This window comes from Molossus molossus, unplaced genomic scaffold (genome assembly GCF_014108415.1).
Source record: "Molossus molossus isolate mMolMol1 unplaced genomic scaffold, mMolMol1.p scaffold_m16_p_14, whole genome shotgun sequence".
In the NCBI taxonomy this organism is placed as follows: domain Eukaryota; kingdom Metazoa; phylum Chordata; class Mammalia; order Chiroptera; family Molossidae; genus Molossus; species Molossus molossus.
Window position 1 is genome coordinate 78,984,815 of NW_023425349.1, and position 24,197 is coordinate 79,009,011.

The window sequence follows — 24,197 nt, forward strand, 5'->3', positions numbered from 1 at the left end:
ATATGATGAATCCATTCTGACCTGAAATTAATATTCATAGGTAAGGGGCCCTTTTTCCTGGATGGTGCTGGAAACACAATATCAATATTATTGTTGTGAACTCCCAACAAGCAGACCATGTCCTTTATAACTGACATAGTCTTTTCTCATTCGTTGATTCAATAAATATTTAGTGAATATCTACAATTTGTCAGGCACTGTGCTAATGCTGGGTTTAAAGGAGGGAGCAAGACAGACACAGCTCCTGCCCTACAATGATCAGGGCTAAACCTCCATTGAAACGGAAGGTCCACAATTAGACAAGCTGTGCCCACAGAGTGTAAGTGATGTGGTGGAGGAAGTACAGGGTTCTGTGGAAGCCAATAAGACCAAAGCTTGGGGACGTCTTCCTGTTGGAAGTGGTATCTTGCTCATGACTTGAAGGTTGAATACCACTTAGCTAATTAAGGGGCAGAATATGTTTCAGGAAAAGCCATCGTGAGCAAAGATCCAGAAATAAAAGGAAATACACTTAAAACAAACAAAAGCACAGCGAGATAGTCTTTCTTGGTAAGTATACAAAGTTTTGTTTCTTTTTAAAGATAATATACATTGCTGGTGAGCATGTGGGTACATAGGAGTGTAAATTGGTATGAATTTTTTAGAAGATTATCTGGCAATGTGCAAAATGTTTAAAGGTATGTGTACATCTGACACTAATTTTAGATATATATTCTAAAGAAATAATTGTAGATGTGTGAAAAGACAAAAATGCTGTAGGTGTTAGTTTTATAGTAAAAATACTATTGTCCAATCATCCGATGATCCAGTTCAAGGGTTGGTGGACTATGGCCGAGCTATGACAATGGCCTGCCACCAGCTTTGTTTGTTTTTTAACTTTTTATTTTGAAGTAATGAATTCACAGAAAAAAAAAATAGTACAGAAAGGTCTTGTGTGTCCTTCACTTAATTTTCTCTATTGGTTACATCTTACAAAACTATAGGACAGTAGCAGACCAGGGTTTTGACGGTACGATATGTGTTGATTTCTGTAATCCCAACACAATAGAGATAGAGAACTGTTCCATTATCGCAAAGGTCTCCCTTGAAATACCCTTTTAATAGCCCTACTCACCCCTTCTGCCTTACCATTTTAAACCTTGGTAACCACTAATCTCTCCTTCAGCTCTATAATGTTGTCATGTGGGGACTGTTACATAAATGAAAGCATACAGTATGTAACCTTTTGAAATTGTTTTATTTTTCACACTTCATGATGTCCCTGAGATGCATCTAAATTATACATGCATCCATAGCTCATTCCTTTTTAGTGCTGAGTAATATTTCAAGGCATGGATATATCACATTTTTTGTTTAATCACTCTCCTATTGAAGGGCTTTGTGGTTGATTCCCATTTTGGGCTATTACAAATAAAGCTGCTATGACCATTTATGTATAGGTTTTTGTGTGAACATATGTTTTCATTTCTCTGAGATAAATGCCTAGAAATGTGACTGCTAGGTCAGGTGGTTAGAGTATATTTATCTTTTTAAGTAACTACTGACAGGCTGTGCCATTTTACACCCCCAAACAATGTATCAGAGATCCAGTTTCTCTGCATCTTCACCAATATTTGGTCAATGTGGTATTTGTTTTAGCTGTTCTGATAGGTCTGTAGTAATATCTAACTGTGAGAGTTCTTTGTCAGATATAGGATTTTCACTGCCACAGTACTGAGTTCTGTAGCTATAAAATACATCTTAAAATCAGATAGAGTGATTCTTCCCATTTTTGTCTTTGGTGAAAATTGTTTTAGCTTTTCTAGTTCCTTTGCCTTTTCATTTAAATTTTTGAATGAGCTTGTCTTTATTTGCAAAAAAAAAAAAAAAATTGTTTACTGGGGAGGGATTTGATTGGAGTTATGTTATAGATTGATATCATTACTATGTTGAGTTTTTCCAATTCATGAACATAGTATATCTGCTACCTGTTTCTGTAAATAAAGTTTTATTGGAACACAGTGCAATAAATTGATATCATTTACCATGTTGAATATCATTACTATGCTGAGTCATTCGGGCCATTAACATATGTCTGCTACCTGTTTTTATAAATAAAGTTTTATTAGAACACAGTTATGCCCATTTATTTACATATTATTTAGTATTGCTTTCTTGCTAAAACAGCAGAGTTTAATTGTTGTGACAAAGACTGTATGTCTCACAAAGCCTAAAATATTTTGACTATCTGGCTTTTTACAGAAACATTTGCCAGTCTCTATCAGATAAATATTTATATTTTTAAGTGGCACAAGCATATTATAAAACAGTATACATGGTATGGTACCATTTAATTTTAAATATAAATTTTAATCACATTCACATGAATATTTATGTATAAAATGATACAATACTACAAATACCATAAAGCAACATTCAAACCTTGGTTCTTTCAGGACAGTAGTTTTAATGATGATTACTTTTTGTGTGTGTATGGTTTTCTACATCTTTCACTTTCTATCCTAGCTAGCTAAAAGGAATTTATCAAGTTAAGGAAGGATTCTCTTTTCAAATCTCTCTGACCAATCTTATGAAATTTGTTCCTTTCAGGTAAAAAGAGACTTTCAAACCATAAAATAAATGACAAGCAATTGTTTGTGTTAGAGACAGTGAATAAATAGTGCTTTTCCAATGTGCCTTTTCAAAACATAGATGCATTCTTGCAAGTTCATAATTTAAGCATACCCTTAGTTGATAAATATCGATAAGAAAATGCCATACATATAAAATGTCTTAATCCCTGGTTTATTATTGATAATAGCAGCTGACTGGCCCACACTTCGGGTTTCTATTCCAGTAACTGCCTGCAGATACAAGGTGCTGAAGCCTGAACGCTGAAATGAGCAAACTGGTTACTGCTGAATGACCATTTCAAATGATGGGTACTGGCAAACGAACACTTGCTTTTTTGTGTGACTCTAACCCTGTGTTAACTATTATGGCAGAGTGACAGGCTTTTTTCAGTTCTGATGTGGATCAACATAGATTTAGACAGAATCAAATAGCAAGTCACACCATGAGAGTAACCTGCTATTTGAAAATCGAAGTGTATGGCATAAAACATAGTGATTATAGCTATGCTTTTTATCTGAAAGTGGTCTGGTAGGGTCATGAAAGACCAAAGAAGTGTTTGGAAGGGACATAGGTACCTGACAGGTTAATAACCTACTTTACAAAGTCAATGCAGCGCAAATGACTCCATTCTTTTCCTGGAATGATTACTTCTTAAACCCCAATCTTTATTTTTTGACCCTACTCTAAATCCACTCTGCAAGTATTCCATTCATATGGTGTGAGCGGAAATAAATTAACCTTATTTTAATAACTCCAGGAATTATACATTAATAGTTCCTTCATCATAACCACTGGAGAGAGTTTTTATGGGGAAAAGATAGGAAATTCTAAAAGGCTGATCCCTGCTCAAAAACAGGCACAAATTTTCTCAAATATAAACATGTTTAGTACATCAAGGCTGCAGATGCTCGGAGCAGCTTGTCATCCCTTCGCTTTTAGGTGGTGCCCACACAGCCCTGAGAGCAGCAGATAACTGGCATTTTTCTAATTAAATGTGATCAATATTGACAACCAAATGGCATTATTCTGGCCCTGGACTCTTATTCATGACTCTTACTTGGAGTAGATTTCTGGGCCACAGTTATCCTATTTGTCTGTCTGCATTGCTCATATTAACTGGGTAAATTGGCTGAGCAAATCTCCGGTTCTGTAATACCAGCTTGAAGGAGAGAAGGTGAGGGGTTTGCACAACAGTAGCGAATGAATACAAGGTGTTCACTTGGTCATCCATTCTTTTAACTGCTGACAGCAACTGTGCATGGTATATGGAGATTACAATAATGAGTAAGGCATGGATCTTTCTCTACCAGAAGCTTAGAAAGTATGATATAAAACCAGATGCATAATCATGAAGGTGTGATCTGAGGCAGGTATGTCATAAGAAATATGTAGATGCAGTACTGTAACAATTCATCGGATGAAGACATGACTCTTACTTGGAGGGAATCAGAAAGAGTATTCTGGAGGGAGTCAGCCGGAGCAGGGTCTTGAGGCAGGATGTAGGGTAAGGCAAAGGTACCGATAGGGATGCAGAGTAATTAACTCAAGAGAAGGAGAAAATCATACTGGGGTTCAGGGCTGTTTTGCGGAACTCAAAGGCAGACATGCCACCAGGCCTCAGGAGGGCGTTGGACTCAGAGCTGGGAAGCAGGCAGGAACCCAGGGGATTGCCCCTTACTCCTGCCTCAGTGTTTCTGCAGACTTGCTTTCTCTGCTGCACCGTTAACGGGGGCGGTGATTACTCCCAACTCTTCCATTGAAAAGCAGTAAAAGAACCTTCTTACCTCCACATGTGAGTTCTATGAGCTACTGCCAGGAGAGGGAAGCCACAGGCGTATCTTCCGGGGAGGAAGATCTGGGACTTCCTGGATGAGGGAGAGGACTGGCTTGCTGGTAGGTATCCCCAGCCAGCACTGACTGCGCTGTGAATGGGAGCTGCAGAGCAGAGCAATTGAATGCATTTGGAAGGGCAGCTGAAGAAGGGAAATGAAGACCTTTGGAGAATCATAGGAAAGTGCAGTAATATGAAGTGAACTATGCTCTGGACAAAAGAGTTTGACAGCATCGAGTACAATGAAAGGAAGTAATAGATTTTTTTGGTCTTATTTTTGTATTTATTGATCTCACTGCATTACATTACACTTTGGGAAGCCACTTTAAGTTCTTTTGAAAGCAAAATGTAAGATAGTACAATAATAGTCAATTTAAAAAAAAAAAAAGAGTATAGGTGATAGCTAAAAATTTTGACTTAGAGTTTGTCTTATCTGTTAATTTGCTTTGTGACTATGGCATGTCCCTAAAACACTCTGGGTCTGAGTCTTATGGCTTTAAAAAATGTGAGGAGTCTTGAGAATATCATGCTAAGTGAAATAAATCAGGCAGAAAAAGTCAAGAACCATATGATTTTACTCATATGTGGGGCATAAAACTGAAAGCAATAGACAAACAAACCAATAAACAAACAAAAACTTGCAGACACAGACAACAGCACCATAGGTACCAGAGGGCTGGGGGTAGTAATGGGTAAAGATGGCCAAATATAAGATGACAGAAGATGATTTGACTTTAGATGGCAAAAACACAATGCAATATACAGATGAAATATCATCGCATTGTGTACTTGAAACCTATATAATTTTATTAACCATTGTTACCCCAATACATTTAATAGCAAATAAAAGAAATGTGAGGATTCAATTAGAACAAAAATGGCTCTCGTATGCACCTCACCCACTAGCCCCATCCAGACAGTGTTAAGTTCTTAAGTATTCCCCTCTGAGCTTGGACTGGGCTCTCTTCCTTCTGCAGGAAGCTCATAAATTCCAGTTCAGTGCAGGTACCATTCAAAGTTAAAATGTTTCCCGTCCCTTGATTAAATTCTAAAGTGCTAAGTTTTCATAATATCACCGAGAGCGGGTGGACCTGTTTGTTCAATCCCCTTATTTTACAGGTGAGAGAACTGAGGCCCAGAAAGTGGAGCTGATGGGCATAACATCATAAGACGAGGGAAACTCAGGCCCGAGGTCAGACGATTCTTCTAATAATTTTAATGAAATAATTGGCTTTGCTGTTACAATCCTTCCAATATGTGAGCTTTGGTTTGTAACTGTCCTTCTAAATACATGCAAGTGAGTTTCTGAATTTTCAAATTTTATATTTTCTAACTAATTGACAGGCCATAACTACTTGAATTTACATCTCCTGGTTAATGAAATCTGACTTTCAGAGGACCACCACTGACATACTAGAATTTAGCTATTAGGCAACAGTGGTTTCCTTCATATTGTAAAATTGGGACTTTAACCTGCTTATGAATAAATCTTTTCTGTGTAAAACAAAGACATTACCCTCCAGTGCAACCTTGAGCATCTTTGTGTGCAGGGCCCAGGGGCTGGGGTAGATATTTAGTGAATTTCAGCAGAGGCCCTGAGAGACGACCGATCCATGCTGATTCCTTGACAATCAGCTCGTTTCTCTGTTGCTGTTCCTTCATGGGGACAGTGAAGCATCGTGCTGGCTATTTGGCCAAACACCCTGAATCTGAATCCTGACCCCTATATCTATTTCTGTGAACTTGGATGCGTTAATCTCTCTGAGTCTCATTTTCTTCATCTGTAAAATGGGTATAATTACACTTCAGAGTCTGGTTGGGAGGTCTGTATGAAATAGTGCATGTAAAACGCTTACCACAGTGCCTGATTCATGCTGTTTTCATTATTAGTATAAAAATGCTTTCACTTCCCACTTCCTCATACCCTGCCCACCCTGTCGTCAAAGCCCAGCTCAGTGCTGCTGCCTCTGTGAGGTCCCTCTGAGGATGGCCATGTGCACTTGTCCCTTTCCAAAGGTCTTCTGTGTGTATCTGCTCTGCCTCACCACTTCACCCTGTCACAGGGCACTGTGCTTCCTTCCGTGGCCCGTGGCACACAACTTACCACGGGTATAAAGCTGTCTGATAGCAGACCAACCTTTTCATCATATAACTCTTCCCTGAATTTATCTTTTTCTCAGACGAGGTTTAAGCAACATGTGGGCAAGGACTGTGAACGGCAAAACACAGGAGCTCAGAGACCCTTCCTGCTTTAAAGACTGAAGAGGCCAGGCCACGCCTCCACTTTCTTCTTCCGAGTTTCTTGTATTGACTCTAACTCTTCCGAAAGCTTTCTGATGGGAAAGGCTGACCCAGTCCGTTTCTGGGCATCAAACCCTGTGAGCGTCACTGGTTTGTGAAGGTTTTCTACACTAGATTCACCCATGTCCTCAGTCAAAACCCCGAGCGTTCTGCACCGCTGTGTGGAACTGGCATTTCTGTATCAGCCACAGCAAATAGCTTAGGAAACAGCCCGGTACAGGGTCTCACTCCATTAATTCAAGCCGTTCTAGGAAAAGCGCCTTAAGGACCTGCCAGCCAATTGCTGGTCATACATGACAGAGTTGTCTGTCACTGTGCTGGAGTGGTCACCTTCTGCTTTATCCAGTTTCCTGGCCCTTAGGGTAAAGGTATTCCATTAAGTTGTGAAGGGAATTATACACACGAATTCCTGATGGTGGTGTCTTTTTGGAATGGGGTTGGGAGAGAGAAAGGAGATAGGGGAAGAGTAAGAGGGACTTTCAAATCAAATGAGAACATTAGCCCTGGCCAGTTTGGCTCAGTGGTTAGAGCGTCGGCCTGCAGTCTGGAGAGACCCGGGTTCGGTTCCTGCTAAGGGCACATACTTCGGTTGCAGTTTGTCCCCGGCCCTGGTTGGTCGTGCGGGTGGCAGCCACTTGATGTGTCCCTTCATGTCGATGTTTCTCACTCTTTCTCCCTCCCACTCTATCTGTACAAAAAATGGAAAAATATCCTCGGGTGAGGATAAAAAAAAACAAAAACAGAACATTAATTCTTAAACTTGGTAATGTTTACCAAGTTTGAATGTTGGTTGTAATGTGTTTTTTGTTTTTTGTTTTTTTACACTCTACGCTATATCAATTTTATATGTACTTAACGTGCCATTTTTTAAAGTAGAAAAACTGGAAATTGAAAGCTTCCTGAATATTATCTGTTTCCTTGCTATTTTATTTGTGTATTCAAAATGCAGAATCATCCAAGACTTCTAAGGCTTAATATTGGAAAGGTCATTTGGCGATGCCCGCCTAGTCAGCTTAGTTTTCCAACTACTAATCCCCACGGGACAACGGGAGGTCAGCATTCGGAATGTGGGCTCATCACACCTTTAAATCACTTTTGATTCTGTTTCCCATATTAAGATTCTGGATAAGAAATGGTTAATTAACCAGAAGGGAGGTCAGAATAGCTATTTTCCAAATTTTGAAAGATATCAAATAAAATTAGATGATGTGTATGGCTTCAAAGGAAGAATGAAGATAAATGGGTCAGGTTCCCGAGACAGGTGTTAGTTTGTGACGAGTGTGTGACCATGCGCTGTGGTCGGCTTGAGGCACTCCAAGTTTATGCTTTATGCCCACCGCCCCAGGGTAATGACTAACTGCACATTCTCTCGCTCTCCGCGAGTTCGGATGATAAATTATAAGGTCACCTTAGTTATAAAGAATATCTCTCTAACAACTCTATCCAAGACTACCAAGGACTAGTTCCCGAAGCTGAGCAAGAAAGAAAATTAATGAAAAGAACCAATTTAGGGAGCTTTCTTGATCGATTGTTTCCAACCAGTTTTTTTAAAGCAGACTTTTTCCTGGTTCTCTAACGGTTTCTCCTGAGACATAATTTGCAGTTTATCACCCTGTTGGTACTCTGCTCTGTATATGTTTCCATTTTTTTTTTCCTGGACTCCCCAGAAATGAAAATAATATTTCAAATGTGGTCTACTCAAGGTGGATTGAAGAGACTTTTTGAATTATAGAATGCTTATACTAGAAGAAAATAAAAGATCATCAAGCTCATTCCAATAAGAACATGAGTATGGTGAAATACTGTTCAGCCACTGGGGGTGTTTGCTATGCATCTATATTTCTAGGCCTCTTCTCAGACATTTTTATTAGGTTGCTATGGAATAAAACCTGGGAAGCTGAATTTTAACAATGTGTCCAGCGATCCCGTTGCTTGGCCATTTTAGGAAATCCCCAGGGGTCCCACTGGTTTCCAAATTGTGGACCATGACTCCTAAGGGTAGGTGGGATGTGTAATTATTTTAGTTATTCTAAAAGCTGCCTGCCCTTATCAAATAAATATCACTTGTCTTCCTCATATTTAATATTTATCAACTCTATAGAATGATTATGACTAATAGAATGAGTGTTTAAAAGTTATCCAATTCATAATAGCTATTTATTCTCAACAAAGAAGTACTACTGAGTATACAAATATTTATCATGTATATATCTGATACCTGGTCTTAGTTTATAGCTAGGTTCTTATACTCTAAAAGGATGAAAACTTAGTATAATTTATTTAACTTTACAGATAAGGCCAGATAAACCAAATCAGAAACCTAGGTCATGGCCAGTGGTAAATGTTTAATAAGCAGCTGCGTATGTGGTGTGGGGTGGGCTGGGGTGGAGGACTAGGAGAGAGTAAAGAAAGCCCTGATTTGTAAAGTGCATTCAGTGTGGAATTGGGAAGAGATGCACACAACTGGCTCCTACTGAGCTGCTGCAAAGGAGCTCTAGCAGACCACTAGGCTAACTGAAAATCTGGTTCTCATGACTCCTAGCTTAGCGTTATTTTCATCACCCAGCAAATAAAGCTGCATGTTTAGAAAGCCTGGTAGCTCATTGTTGATGGAATCAGGGGCTACCATTTTTTCATATGAACTCCAGAGCCACAATTATAAAACCACCCATATTTAAATTGCTGTTTGTGTTTGTTTTTCTCTTCTCTCCAGATCACCCTGTTTTCATCTTACAGTTGCCATCTTTGGCTCCTCAGAAAGTTTCCACGGGCTTCACCTTCCTCCTTAACCCCGTTCTTCGGTTACGGTGTAGTTTATCTTCAGGGTTAGCCCCTCACCAGGTCCTCGCTTTGGTGATGGTCAGCTCACTTTATGAATGTAAGGTCCTATCAGATCTGGTTTCTCGATGATTGTGTGGTGTCTTTGACGAGCATTATTATCATAGACTGTGAATTCTCATTCAGCTCCTCTTAACGCAGTGCTTTCCACACAGGATTTTCAGGAACAGTAGTCCTTAAAGATGTTCAGTGCAGAGGGGTTCATGGTGGACTACGCGTGGGAAATGTGGTATACTCCTGTACGACAGCTGCCCCCCAAACCCCTGGAGAATCACAGTCTGCATTCACAAACAGATGACAGTCCAGTCCTGCAGGGAGAAATATACTTACTGTGATTTGATTTAACTTTTTCAACATGTATTCAAACACGGACCTTATCATCACTGATCCTTAATTTAAATCACATGCTATGTGCTTTCGAAAATACTAAATAGCTTACAGTGGCATCTACCTTGTGTCATTTCAAAATCCACATTCCATGTTGGGTTGCTCTTCAGCTTCCCGCGTGGGAAGGATGGCCCACCCCTTGCACCGCTGGAATCGCGACCGAGATCGACGTACTGGGAGACCAGTGGTGGGCTCCCCCCTCAGGCCTCGGCGTCCAGCTCAGCCTTCCCGGTCCCTCTTACTCCTCCCTTGCCTGCCTACCCTGCACACGAAAACAGTCTTCTCCACATCAGAAAGGCTGTGTATGTGGAAGAGCTACCAGACTATTGGTTTGTGTCCTTGACTCGTGCAAACTGGACTAGAACGGGCAGCCTGGGGTGTAGCGGTGAGTGAGGCAAGGTCGTATGGGGAAGGGAGTAGGCGAATAGAAGACCTTGGCAGTCAGGCGGAGCAATTTAAAAATGTGAAGACTCTGAGGAACAGGAAATGAAACCACTGCCCTTTTGCTTCTGTTCTCGAACTTCTCCATCAAGAGAAAGAAGCATTACCCTGGCCAGTTTGGCTCAGCAGTTGAGCATCGGCCTACAGGCCAGAGAGTCCTGGGTTCGGATCCTGCTAGGGGCATGTACCAAAAAAAAAAAAAGAGAGAGAGAGAGAAAGTAGTGCCTTTGTTGAAACAGCTCATGTGTAACACGTTTGACTCAGACAGTGATGTGGCTTTAAATCTGAGCAGCAGCACCTACTGGTTCCTGCAGACCTCTGCCCGTGGCATCCCAGCATTAGCAGTGCCGTCTTCAGCTTCCTCGTGTGGTTTCCCTGCGCACGGTTCATGGCCCGCTGGGTGGCACTCAGCGCGGCTCCCAAGGCAATAGTCCTGATGTTCCTCACTGAATAGGATGACAGCCTTGGAGAATCAAACCTGCCCAAAAGGAACAATGAGGTTACTAGTATTTTTTTTCCACTTCATGAATGCCCAATAGAATCGTTTCATTGCTTAGAATTTTTCTTAGAGACGTTTGTGTCTGGGAATATCTGTTCTGCAATTGATTAAATCTCTGTCTGGAGGGAATAAAAATACTTGACTATCCCTCCCTGCTTTGTAGATATTTAACTGTTCCAAGAGCCAGTGAGAGAAATGTGGGAATCTTAATGCTGCCTCCTTGCACTGCCTCAGTTTCCCATATCTGCGTTGGAGAAATGCTTCCTGACATGCCCTACAGCCCATCTCCTCCGCCAGCCTGGTTTTCTTGATGATTGACAAACATTTCACCTGCAGCCCACTCACTGCTAATCTGATTCTAACTCCCACGACTTCTCCAGTCAAATCTCATTGCTTTCTGTTTGCCTGCTCCTGCCACGGAGTAGGGTCAGTGGGTACTCACCTTTTACAGGACTTCCTGGGAATTTGCTCTCCCATTCAAACCTGATAGCAGGTGTTATCTTTACAAGAGGCCACTTAATTGTGAGAGTAAATGTTGAAAACTTCTTAATCTTTTTGTTCCTTTGTGACTTAGACTGTGGTTGGGATTTTTAATGGATTATATTACAAATTCTTGAGTCTGGTACTCCCTAGTGACTAGCCGAGCTGAGTACACAAGGTGAACTCAGCCGACCGAGCACGCAGGTGCATTGCATAGGTTTTGATCATTCCCATGTTTTCCCTGTCTGCTTGCTGATCCCTGGTCCTGTGTTAACAGCTGGCCGCCTTCCCGCCCACAATGCACCTGCAGGCACGAAGGTGGCTCCTTCCGAAAGGTCTCTTCCTGGTAAGTGCTCAAGGCTTTTTTTTTTTTTTAATTTTCTTTATTGGTTTAAGAGCAAGAGAAAGGGAGAGGGAAAAAGAGACAGAAACATCGATAAGAGAGAACATTGACTGGCCATCTCCTGCTTGCTCCCCACTGGGGATTTGGCCCACAACCTTGGCATGTGCCTTGACCGGGAATCAAACTGGCGACCTCTTGGTGCATGGGTCAATGTTCAACCACTGAGCCACACAGGCCGGGCAAGGACTCTTTTAATGTATCCTCTGCCTATGGCTTTTTGCTTAACTCCCTGATATTTTGATATCTGGCTTCATTACTTGGTGCTCCTTGTTTCTTTTGGATCATTTGACCTCTTCTCTGGCTGATGAACTGTCTTCTGTCTTTAAGCTCTTTGCTGGACATACTCTCTGACTCTCACACTTCTTGTAATTTCAGATGAATAATGGTCATGTCAGTCCTGACTCATGTGAAACCCTACTGGTTGGGCTGGGCTCCTTAACTTGAGGAGGGTTTTTTAATATTAGATTGAGAACCCAAAGTCCTTAGTTCTTCATTAACTGCCAGCCCTAGGACAGTGGATGAGGCCACGAGAATACCATGGTGATAGAGGTCACTCTACAGTTGGTGGCAGTCACAGCTCAGCTGGTAGAGAGAAGGTTGGAGCTTTGGAAGCTTCATTTGCAAACATTCCAAGATAAAACCTTCACCATCCCCACACCCGTAGTGCTATGGTTTGGCTGCCAAAGAGGTTCACGTAGGATTCTAACAAACCACCAGGTATCTGTCTGTAAATTCAATTCTACGTGTAAACCCAGGGTTTGTGTTGTGAACACTACAAGTAGTCATTGTCTGCTGTTTGTTGGGGGTGGGGGACTGAGCCAAACAGACATACCTCCTTTCGTTGCACTTCACAGCTGTTGCGTTTTTACAAACTGAAGGCAAGATCCTCCACCAGCAGAAACACTATAGCTCGCTCTATTGTGGTGGTTTGGGAAGGCACCCACAGTCTCTTCGAGGTTGCCTGTACGCGGTTTCCCTCTGATATCCCGGGGGTGTCCCTCTCTGGTGTTGTGCCAGGTTCTAGCCTGTCTTATGATTGACATGGTTGCCAGGCCCAAATGGAACTGAGGTGAACAATGCCCTTACCTAGCCAGGTAGATCGGCTTTTTTGTGTGAGGCTTTATGTTCTTTTGTTTAACTTTCTTCTGCTTAACATCTTTAATTCTTCACTTCTGCTGTCAGTCTGTATTTTCTTGTTTTTTGGCTTGAAGAATTTTTATAGCTCCCTGTCTGCCTGGATTGTAAATAATCACTTGTTCAGCACATGGGCTGTATGTAAACCTGGAGCTCATCTTCTGATGTTTGGAAGCTGGACAGTGAGGAGGACGCCTTTGACGTAATTGATAGCCTTCGAGCCGAGACAGCTGAGGACTGGGATCCATCTGGAAGCCATTAAATTGCTAATTGGCAGATGCTGTATGTCACATGATAGAGAACCCAGGAGAAGAAGTGGCTATAAAAGAAGACTCTCACTAGAAATGTAAGATACTCTTCCTCTGACTTCCTTGATGTGTTCTTTATTTTATTTTTTAAGTTTATCTTTATTGTTGAAAGTATTATAGATGTCGCCCGCTTTTTCTCTCATTGACCACCCCCTCTTCCCCACTCCCTGCCCCTACCCACCTTCACTGCCCTGTTGTCTGTGTCCACTGATTATGCATATCTGCATATAAGTTCTTTGGTTTGTCTCTTCCCACTCTCCCCTCCCCTCCGAGGTTGACCAGTCTGTTCCCTGCTTTCATAGTGCTGGATCTATTTTGTTTGTCAGTTTACTTTGCTCATTTGATTCCACATATAATGAGAGCATGTGATACTTGTCTTTCTCTGACTGGCTTATTTTGCTTAGTGTGATACTCTCCATTGCAGGGTAATGAGAGAAGGGAGAGAAGCTAAATAGGGAGTGAATTACAAGAGACACTTCTTTCAAAGTTTTTGTGTGTCTAGATAATCATAGATTTATGTGCAACTGTAAAAATAACAGAGAAATCCCTCACACACTCTTCTCAGTATTGCCCGATGGTAACATTTTCGAAATTACAGTATAATATCACAACCAGGATATTGACATTGATGCCATTTACCAGTCTAGATTTCCCAGTGTCCTTGTAGTCATGTATGTGTCTGTCTCTTTGCGTATTAAATTCTATACAATTTTACCACCTGTGTGGGTTCGTGTATTGACAGCCACAGTTGAAATACTGAACAATTACGACACTACAATCATCTCCCTCCCATGTTGTCCTTTTTCAGTCACACTGACTTCCTCCTGTCCTTACTGCCTCCCTCCCTCCACTCCCTTTTCATACCTTTGGCAACTACTCATCTGTCTTCCATTTAGAAAAGTGTCACTTTCAAAAGGTCATACAAATGGAATCATAGAGTAGGTGACCTTTTTGATGGGCTTCTTTGGCTATCCGAATCCCCAGAGCCTCATCCAAATCTGTGTGTGTGTGAGTGGTTCGTCTCTGGTTGCTGAGTGGTGGTCCATGGTGTGTGTGCACTGCAGTTTATTTAACCTTGCGTCCCTTGAAGGACATCTGCGCTGATTCCTGATTTTGTCTGTTAGAAGCAGTTGCTCTGAGCATTCCTGTGCAGATTTTTTGTATGAATAGAAGTTTTTATTTCTACAGGAAAATGTTCAGGAGTGCCTTTTTGGGGTCCTATAGTAGTCATATGTTCAGTCTTTAAGAAATTGCCAAACATTTTTTTCCAGAATGACTGCACCATTTCCCTACAGTATTCTTGCTGACATTTAGTGGTGGGGCTATTTTTTCATTGTAACCATTCTGAGAGCTTTGTAGTGATACATCATTGTGATTTTAGTTTGCATTTAAATGATGACTAATAATGCTGAATATCTTTTCATGTGCTTATTTGCCATATGCATAATTCCTTCAGTGAGATATCTCTTCATGTCTTTTGCACATTTTCTAATTGGATTGTTATTTTACTTTTGAGTTTTGAGAGTTCTTTATGTATTTTAGATACAAATCCTTTGTTGCATATATGGTTTGCAAATATCTTGTCCCAGTCTGTAACTTGTCATTTTATGCTCTTGGGACAAGCTTTCAGACAACCAAAAAAACTTTAAACTTTGGTGTGGTTCAATTGATTCGTTTTTCCTTACAGATTACAATTTTAGTGTCAAGCCTAGGGACTCTGCACAGCCTTAGATCCCAAAGACTTCCTCTGCTTTTTTCAAGTTTCATAGCTTTATATTGTATAGTTAAGCTTATGATCCATTTTGAGTAAGTTTTTGTATAAGGTTTAGCTTGAGATTTGTGTGTGTGTGTTGTATGTGTGTGTGTGTATGTGTATGTGTACATGCACACACCTTTGGATATCCAATTGGTTCAGCACTATTTGCTGGAAAAGGTGATTCAATATATATTTTTTTATTAATTTATTTTTGTTATAGATGTTTTTCCTTTTCCCCCCATTGACTCCCTTCTCCCTATTCCCTCCCACCTCGTTCCCAGCTTTGTTGTCTATGACCATCAGTTATGTGTACATGCATATAAGTTCTGTGGTTTATTCCTTCCCTCCCCCTCCGACCTTCTGAGGAATGTCAGTCTGTACTCTACTTTTATGACTCTGGGTCGATTTTGTTCATTAATTTGTTTAGTTCATTATATTCCAGAAATAAGTGAGATCATGTGATATTTGTCTTACTCTGCTTGGCTTGTTTCGCTTAGGATAATACTTTCCAGATCCCTCCATGTTGTCTCAAAGGATAAGAGATCTTTCTTTCTTACAGCTGCATAGTACTCCTTTGTGTATGTACCACGGCTTTTTTATCCACTTATCTACTGATGGACAGTTGGGCTGTTTTCAGATTTTAGCTATTGTAAATAGTGCTGCAATGAACATGGGGGTACATATATTCTTCCTGATTGATGTTTCAGGCTTCTTAGGGTATATGCTGAGAAGTGGGATCACTGGGTCAAATGGCAGTTCAATTTTTAATTTTTTGAGGTAACACTATAGTGTTTTCCATAGTGGCTGCACCAGTCTGCATTCCCAGCAGCAGTGCACTAGAGTCCCCTTTTCTCCACACCTCACCAACACTTGTTGTTTGATGATTTGTTGATGGCGGCCATTCTGACAGGTGTGAGGTGATACCTCATAGTTGTTTTAATTTGCATCTCTCTGATGATTAGTGATGTTGAGCATTTCTTAATATGTCTCTTGGCCATTTGTATGTCCTGTTTGGAGAGGTGTCTCTTTAGGTCCTCTGACCATGTTTTAATTGGGTTCTTTGTGATTTAATATTTTTAAAAGGTCTTAATTATAGAAAGGAAAATGATATCCTAAGATCTGGGCTTCAGATGCTACCAGGCTGCTCCTCTCTGCCCTTCGTGAGGCGTTTGAAGGTCCATAAATTCTATGCAGGAAGATTCTGATTCTCTAGCACTTTATGGAGAACATTACCTGTAAGGATTTTCAGGTGAATTGGAGCTCAGGCCAGGGATAGCCTAGTAACCATTCATTGCAGAACATTACCCTTACATCAGAATGTTGAGTAAATGAGATGGATTCCTGGTCCTAGTAGCAGAAGGCAAGGAAGGTCTTGAAGTCCACTGCATGGTCAGAGTGCAGACAAACAGACGTCCAGCTTTAGGCTCCCCCTCTAGCTGGAGCCTGTGTAGCCTCCATGTCTCAGAGGGGACTGGGCAGCTGAGCACATGAACTAGTCGGCCAGCTAGTAGAATGAAACATTGCATCCAGGATTCTGCTAATGCTCTAGGTTTTCTGGGATTAAATGAATTTAACCTATTTTAAATCATCCTGGCTCCTCTATTACCTCCAATCCAAAGGTCTGTCTGCTCACTCAATGGTCACACTAAAGGGTGGCACAAGTGTATTTTTTCAACTCTAATGGTAGAGAATTTCAGGAGCAGTCAAACAAAACACACCATTACTGACCAAATATCAAACATCTTTTCTTGGAAAGGTCTCAATTTAATTGCCCTTTACAATCGCAGTTCTGCTAAAGTGCCAGGGGACCGGGGAGCTCCATGCGAAGCCACACTGAATGACAGCTCGCAGGGCAGGGGTCTCGCCTAGTCCTCATTGGCTGGAGACCTTTGTAAAGCCCCTGACCTCTTTGTACTCCAGTTTCCCTTCCTTGAAATGGCATTAAGACTTGTCTTACCTACTCGAATGTAACATCGCGAGGCATAAATTAGATCATACATTGGAAAGCTCTTTGAAAACCTCTGAGCTTCCCAGACTGCGATAATCCCTGATGTGCTCACACCAGCAGGTGTCCCTGGCTGCCCAAGAGCCCTGAGTACTGCTTCCCCCTCCCCCCAGCCCTGTCTAGTTAAAAAGTAAAAACGGAACTTGAGGGAATATAGGTAAAGAGCTGAACACTGTATCTGGCATTAAATGTTTAATAAATCATAGCTGTCATAATGATTCTGTCACTTTTTTTGTACCTTGCCATCCTACCTATGACACGGCTTGGTGGCGGGTTGTGGCAGAGACAGGGCTGACTGCCGGAGAGCCCGGAGCCCCTCTGTTGCATGTGCTTCTCACTAGGAGGCGCTGCCCACCGTGGGTGACATTTTAAAACCATATTGCCCTGAGGCATGGCCATGGGACTGAAGTGGAGTGAGAGTGATCTGTGCCACCTGGAGGACTGGCACCGAGAAGCCCATGTGCCTGCGTGGGGGGGTTCATAACATACCTTGAAGGAATGTGTGCAAAACAGCATCTGGAAGCCTCCCCGACATCCCTAAATGCCTGTACACGGGAGGACTGCTCTGCCAACCTGTCTGACTGCCCAGGAAAACTCACTTGAGCAAGAAGGATGCTTCTATTGTGTTTGATCAACTGTATATTTTTATTTATACTTTTTTGTTGTTGTTAATCCTCACCCGAGGACATCTTTCCATTGATTTTTAGATACAGTATGAGGGAAGGGGGGAGGGAGGCAGGCACATTGATTGGTTGCCTTCCACATGACCCCAACCAGGGCTGAGGCTTGAACCTGCAACCCAGGTGTATGCCCTTGAGCAGGAATCAAATCCACGACCTTCTGGTCCTCGGGTCGATGTTTTAACCACTGAGCCAAACCAGCCAGGGCCTTTAAACGTTTTTATAGCCGTCAGATTCTCCTAAGTCGTGGCTCACTTTTTCGTTTTCCATGTAAACCTATCAACATGTTGGGGGACTCTAGACATGTGACATTGTATTTCTCTTATTTTCCCCTTATGACATGTAAAAGTCAAATTACACAGAGAAATAGTGTCTGAACATCTCTGGTACAAATAAATCAACCAGAAATAATTTTCAAGTCACACTGAAACTTTTGAGACTACATTTTTCAAGAATTGACTTTATTAAGTAAAATGAGTGTCACCTACAGATATTAGCCACACCAACCTTTGAGATCTGTTTGATAGGAGGCATTTTGTTTTTCCATAAGGAGTTTTATCTGATCAAATTTTCTTAATGTGGCCCACATTTAATGTAGTCACAGAAACTCTAAACTTCTTTGTTTGCTTTTCATTCCTCCTGGGGTTTGTCCATCATAGTGCAGCTGCTGGCCCTTAGGTAGCCTAGACATCTTTATTTGCACAAACAGACAAGACCCCCGGGCTGGGAAATGCTAAAGGTCACATGGGCAGTTGAGTGATTGTTATCACCTCTGCCTCTGGAGCCAGATGGATCTAGACGTTCGCTCCAGCTTCACCCTCGGCAGAGCAGTGTGTGAAGGCTGACCCAGGACTCAGGAGGTGCATTCGAAAGCAGAGTGAATAGTGCTACCTTGTGTACAGAATATGTGGACTAATGCATGCAGACTGCGTAGACGCTTAAATACACCCAGTAAAACAGGCAGCTATTCTGTTCATGAGCACGCTTTGTTGATAACTATGTCTAAGGCAAATTAAAGTAGTTTTGCCTCTTTGTTCAAATGTAACAAGTACATTTACACCACCAGTTATAAAACAAAATTTTAGGGCGATGCCTTCCTGGATGGTGACCAGAGATATTATTTCTTTATATATATAATGGTGTGTGAGAGTGTGTGTGTGTGTGTGTGTGTGTGTGTGTGTGTGAGAGAGAGAGAGAGAGAGAGAGAGAGAGAGAGAGAACAAAATTCAAGTGGAAGGCAATGGAATAACATCTCTGAAGTACTGAAAGGAAAAACAACTTTCAACCCAGAAATCTATGCCCAATTGAATTTATAACTTTACTATTTTCTTTGTGCAGATTCAACTTTTGATCTGGTATCTATCATATTCCTGCTGCCTGAAGGACTTAACATGTCTTGTGCAGGTCTTCTGACAGTGCGTTTTCTCTGTGTTTTGTTAAGCTGGAGAATTTTTGTTTTGGCTTAATTATTTCTGACTGTAGCTCCAGCAAGCCTACGTCCCTTTGTCGCAGGTGGAGGTCTCATCCTACAGCACGGTGACAACTGCCTCAAGTTGTGCTGCTAAATGGTTTACTTATATCTCTGGTGTCCTGCCCCCTGGAATGCCAGCCCATGACAACAGAGCCTTCTCAGCACTTAGCACAGGGAGGCATCTTGGCAGCGACCATCCAGCTGTTTCCTACTTAGAGGCAGCAGAATCTTGGCCCTCTGTTGTCTCTCGCTGTGCCCTCCATTCACCTCCAGGGTCTTTACCGCCTTTGCTGCCACCCTCCGCAGCTGTCACCTTGTTGGTGGAAGGTTGAGGTGATAAGACTCTACTACCTTATCTGCCCTCATGACAGCCAGCTGTGATAGAACCAACCGCAGGCGGTGCTGGAGGTGAAGGGAGAGGAGGTGACGGGGTTGGCACAGGACAGAGGGACCCAGGGTAGGACTGCATGAGGGATGTGCTGGATGAGGAAGTCGGCTGAGCCAAGAATCCTGACGACTCCCTGGAGGGTAAATGCCCTTCAGAAGGTGGAAGTGGGCTGAGGAAGAGGATGGCAAGGAGGTCAGAACTCTCAGGGAGCGGGAGGCGGACAGGTGTGTGTGTGTGCACGAGTGTGTGTTTACATTTAATAGCATTTGTGGTAAGTTGGTTGGCTGGAAAAAAACCTTTTTGAGTAGTAAGGTGCTATCAGGCAAAGGAACAAGCCTCTAGACCAGTAGCGAGAATGTTACAGAAGCTGAGTTGGAGTCTGGCCCTGCCAGTGATGGGCTGCGGAACTTCTCTACGGTCCAGTTCAATAACCTGAACGATGGACAAAAACTATACTGTGATGGTTAATTTTATGTGTCCACTTCACTGGGCCACAGGATGCCAAGATATATGGCTGAACCTTCTTTCTGGGAGTGTCTGCCTGCATGTTTGTGGAAGAGACTAACGTTAGAATTGGTGAACTCAGTAAAAGAGATAGCCCTCCCAAACGTGGGTTGTTATCGTCACACCTGTTGAGTGCGCAAGTTGGAGGAAGGTTGAATTCTCTCAGCTTGGCTGATTGAGCTGAGACATAGTTGTTCTGCCCTTGGACTGGGACTCGGACTCAGACTGGAACAACATCTTGGGCTCCCCAGCCTTTGAACTACACCACCAGCCCTACTGAGTCTTCAGCTTGTGAGACTTCTCAGCTTCTAGTATTGCATGAGCCTGTTCCTTATATATATATAGGTTCAGTTTCTTCTCTGGAGAATCCTGACTGACACACCTGCTGTATACATTAGTTCATTTAATTGTTGTGTATAATGCCCTGGTACTATACCCAGAACATCGAGCCCATACAGTAAACGCTATTATTATTAACCATGTAAACTTGGAAAGCACAAAGCCTTTGGTCGAAATAAGATTCACCTGCATTTCTAGTTTAAATAAAGAGGTCTACATATTTGTGACCTTGGTTCGTTTGGGTTTTACCTATTCTATGTGAATGCCATGATATACTTCCCTGGATTTTGAATATATGCTCTAATTTGCATACCAGCCAGACATAGATAAATGCATGTATAGAAAAGGCTTGAATAGTTTTCAAGATATTCTAATTATTCATTTTGGTGATTTTGTTTCACAAAAAAATTCCTCGAAGGATTGAGCATTAGCATCATTTGTCTAAATCAAACTCAGAATGGTTGGTAGGCTGTCTGCCGTGTAAATAAAACTGCTCTCTGTTACAGAAATAACAGAAAAAGTAACTGAGCCCAATTAAGTCTCCCCCCTGCTTCAGATTTCTCCCCTCTCACATTCAGCTTGACTCCTTACCAAACTCATATTTCTCGAGCACAGATCTGATCGTGTCTCATCTCCAAACCAGCTCCTCTGGGGCTCCCCATTGTCAAGCGGCTTGGTCCGACATGCCCGGCTCGGCCTTCCAGCCTCAACTCTTACAGTGCCCCTCAGAGACCTGCTGTTCCGGAGTAACCGAGACACATTTTATTCCGTGTCTCAGGCTTTCCCGGTGGGAATGTTTAAATTCCACCCATGCTCGCAGACTGAGACAAAAAGGCACTTCTTCCTTGCAGTTTTCTCTCATTCCCATGCCCAAATCCTGGGTGAAGTTCATGTCTCTGAACTATCACAGCACTGTATTTCACCCGGCTTGCACCACATCGCGCCTCCCTTCCACACTGTGACCCGCTGTGTGTCGCACGCCGTGCAGGTGCTGAGCATGCGGCAGAGCTGATGCAGGAGAGGCCCCTGCCTTAGTGGCCCTGACAGTCAGGGTGGGGCAAGGAGGGCCACTGGTCAACCAACAAGGAAATGTATGCAGTTGACCTTGAACAGCATGGGCTGAGTACTGCTGACCACCTGCACGACAGAAAATTCACATATAATTTTTAACTGAAGTCATCACTTGGTATCCATGGGGGATTTGTTCCAGGAACCCCCGGGGGATACCAACCTCTGTATGTGCTCGAATCCCCTATACAACATGGGGAGGCTTGTCCTGCCAGGTAGCTCAGCTGGCTGGAGTGCTGTCCTGTGCACTACAGGGCTCCGGGTTTGATCCCCAGTCAGGGCACATACCTAGGTTACTGGTTTCACCCCTGGCTGGGGAGCCAGGGACTGTGTGGGAGGCAACCAATCGATGTTTCTCTTTCTTTCTCTTCCCCCACCACTTCCTCTCTCTCTCCCTCCCTCTCCCCACCCCTCTCAACAATCAACAAAAATATATTCTCAGGTGAGGATTTAAACAACAAAAAATTGAGGAGCAATGCGTATAGCCAGCTGTCCACATCCACAGACTCGGCCTGGCTCAGAACAGTACAGGTGTTCACTGACAAGAATTGGCACCTCAGTGGACCCGTGCGGGTCAGCCCCTGTTGTTCAAGGGCTCACTGGGATCACAGTGAGCTGAGGACCACCAAGGAAAGCACAGAGCACACCAGCTAGGATGGCAGAGGTCTGCATCGAGATTTTAAAGTTAGAAAAGACAGAAACCAGCCAGGGAAGTGACGCACATGGCACCATGTATGTGAAGGTGCTAACAAAGTATAGCAGCAGAGGTCACACATCCGGGTCCTGGCCGCCGGCCCACAGCCTCGTCGCTGCTCATCCTTTGGCCCGAGAGCAGAAAGCCTGTCTTCTAGCTGATGGTCACTTCATCCACTGTCCCTAACTGCCCACGGTCTTTCTTCCTCCCCCCTCTCTTACAGATACCATTTTTTGCTTTTGCTAAATGAAGTAATTAATAACAAATAGTTACTGAGTTATTGGTTTGTTATGCATATAAGTAAATACTATGCTAATAAATAACTATTTGCCTGTCAGTTATTATTTGGCAGGTTGTTATTTATTGAGCTTTGATGATGTGCCGTGCATGATACTGAGAGTTTTAAATAGATCGTCTCATTGAGTTCTCACAATGAAACTCTAAGATCAACGATTATTCCTTTGTCATCAGAATGGAATCAAAAGCACAGAAAGGCAAATCCAGAGAGGACCAACATTTGAATCTAGTTCTGTTTGCCTTTAAGACCCATGCTGCCCCGCTGGTGTGGCTCAGTGGTTGAGCATCGACCCAGGCACCAAGAGGTTGCCAGTTCGATTCCCAGTCAGGGCAGGTGACCAGGTTGTGGGCCAAATCCCCAGTGGGGAGCATGCAGGAGGCGGCCAATCGATGTTCTCTCTCATTGATGTTTCTTTCTCTCTCTCTCTCCCTCTCCTTTTCTCTCTTTCTAAAATCAATAAAGAAAAAAATTTGAAAAATAAATAAATAAAAAAACAACACCCATGCTGCTGAGCACCGTGCCATACTAGTCCCAGTCCAAAGGAGGAAAGTGTTTCATCCGTAGTGAGTCCTGACGTATGGGGTGGACACTCAGGTAGAACACACACCTGAAACTGTTATAGTCTAAAAATATAGGGGCTTATGTGATCTCTGAAAATTTGACCCAAGTTCAGAACCCAAATCAGTCCACATTATAATTCTAGTTTTCCATAAAAACTAAAATAAGTCCGGCTCGCAAACGATAATTCCAGGTGGTGTTTCAAGAAAACTGCTAGATGACGTTGTAGATTTTCTTTCTTTTGTTTTCACTCAGCACATTTTTTTCCAATAGATTTTAATCTATTTATATGTCTCCCTCCTCTCTCTCGCCCTCTCTCTGCATTGCTTTCCTATTCCTTCTTTCCTTTTTTCTCTTTCCCTTTTTCCTTTTATATTTCCTTCCTTCCTTCCTTCCTTCCTTCCTTCCACCCACCCACCCACCCTCCTTTCTCATTCAGTACATGAATTGAGATGTAGCAAAATAGTTGAAATATCCAGAGACTCTGAGCATCCTTGCCTGCAAAAAGAATGGTTCTCAAATATTAGCATCCTCCTTGTCGAGTCCAGGAACTGGCGTATGAGTTAACGTAATAGTTTAAGCCTCTCTTATTGAGGGTGATTTGTCATCTTTATTTGGAAAAAAAAGTTTTGTTTTCAAAATAAAATTCAAAGTTTCTGCTTGTCCCCCACAAGAGAAGAATTTCTAAAGCTGCCAGAAAGCACTTCACCGTGAATGAAAAATGAGGGTATCTGATAAATAGGCAGACCTTGAAACCTTGAACACGGAGATGCTTATCTGATTCCGAACTATGCTTGGGAATAACCTGATTAGTTTCCAAGGTTGGATGCTTCCTGTTTCGTCAATCCAAAATATCTCCAAGGAATCGCCACCTAGCTGTCACGTAGGTGCTGGCTTTCAAAAATGCAAAATGCTACAGGTGGAAGGCAATCTTTAAAATGTCACTGCACTTACGGGTGTACATTCAGGTATCTGCCTGCAGGATCAGACGTGTGAGTGTCATGAACAGCCCAGTGACTGGGCATCTCCTTAAAGTGACATTCTTTAACTGGATCCACATGTTTTTAGTAGTAAAGGGGATTGTCCAATTTTCTATTAGTAAAAACTGTATTCCTTTCTTTACGGTCAGAATAAGAAACTTGTTATATACATCGAAGAAAATAATATTTTAAAGCTTTTTGTCATTGGTTTTCAGTCATTC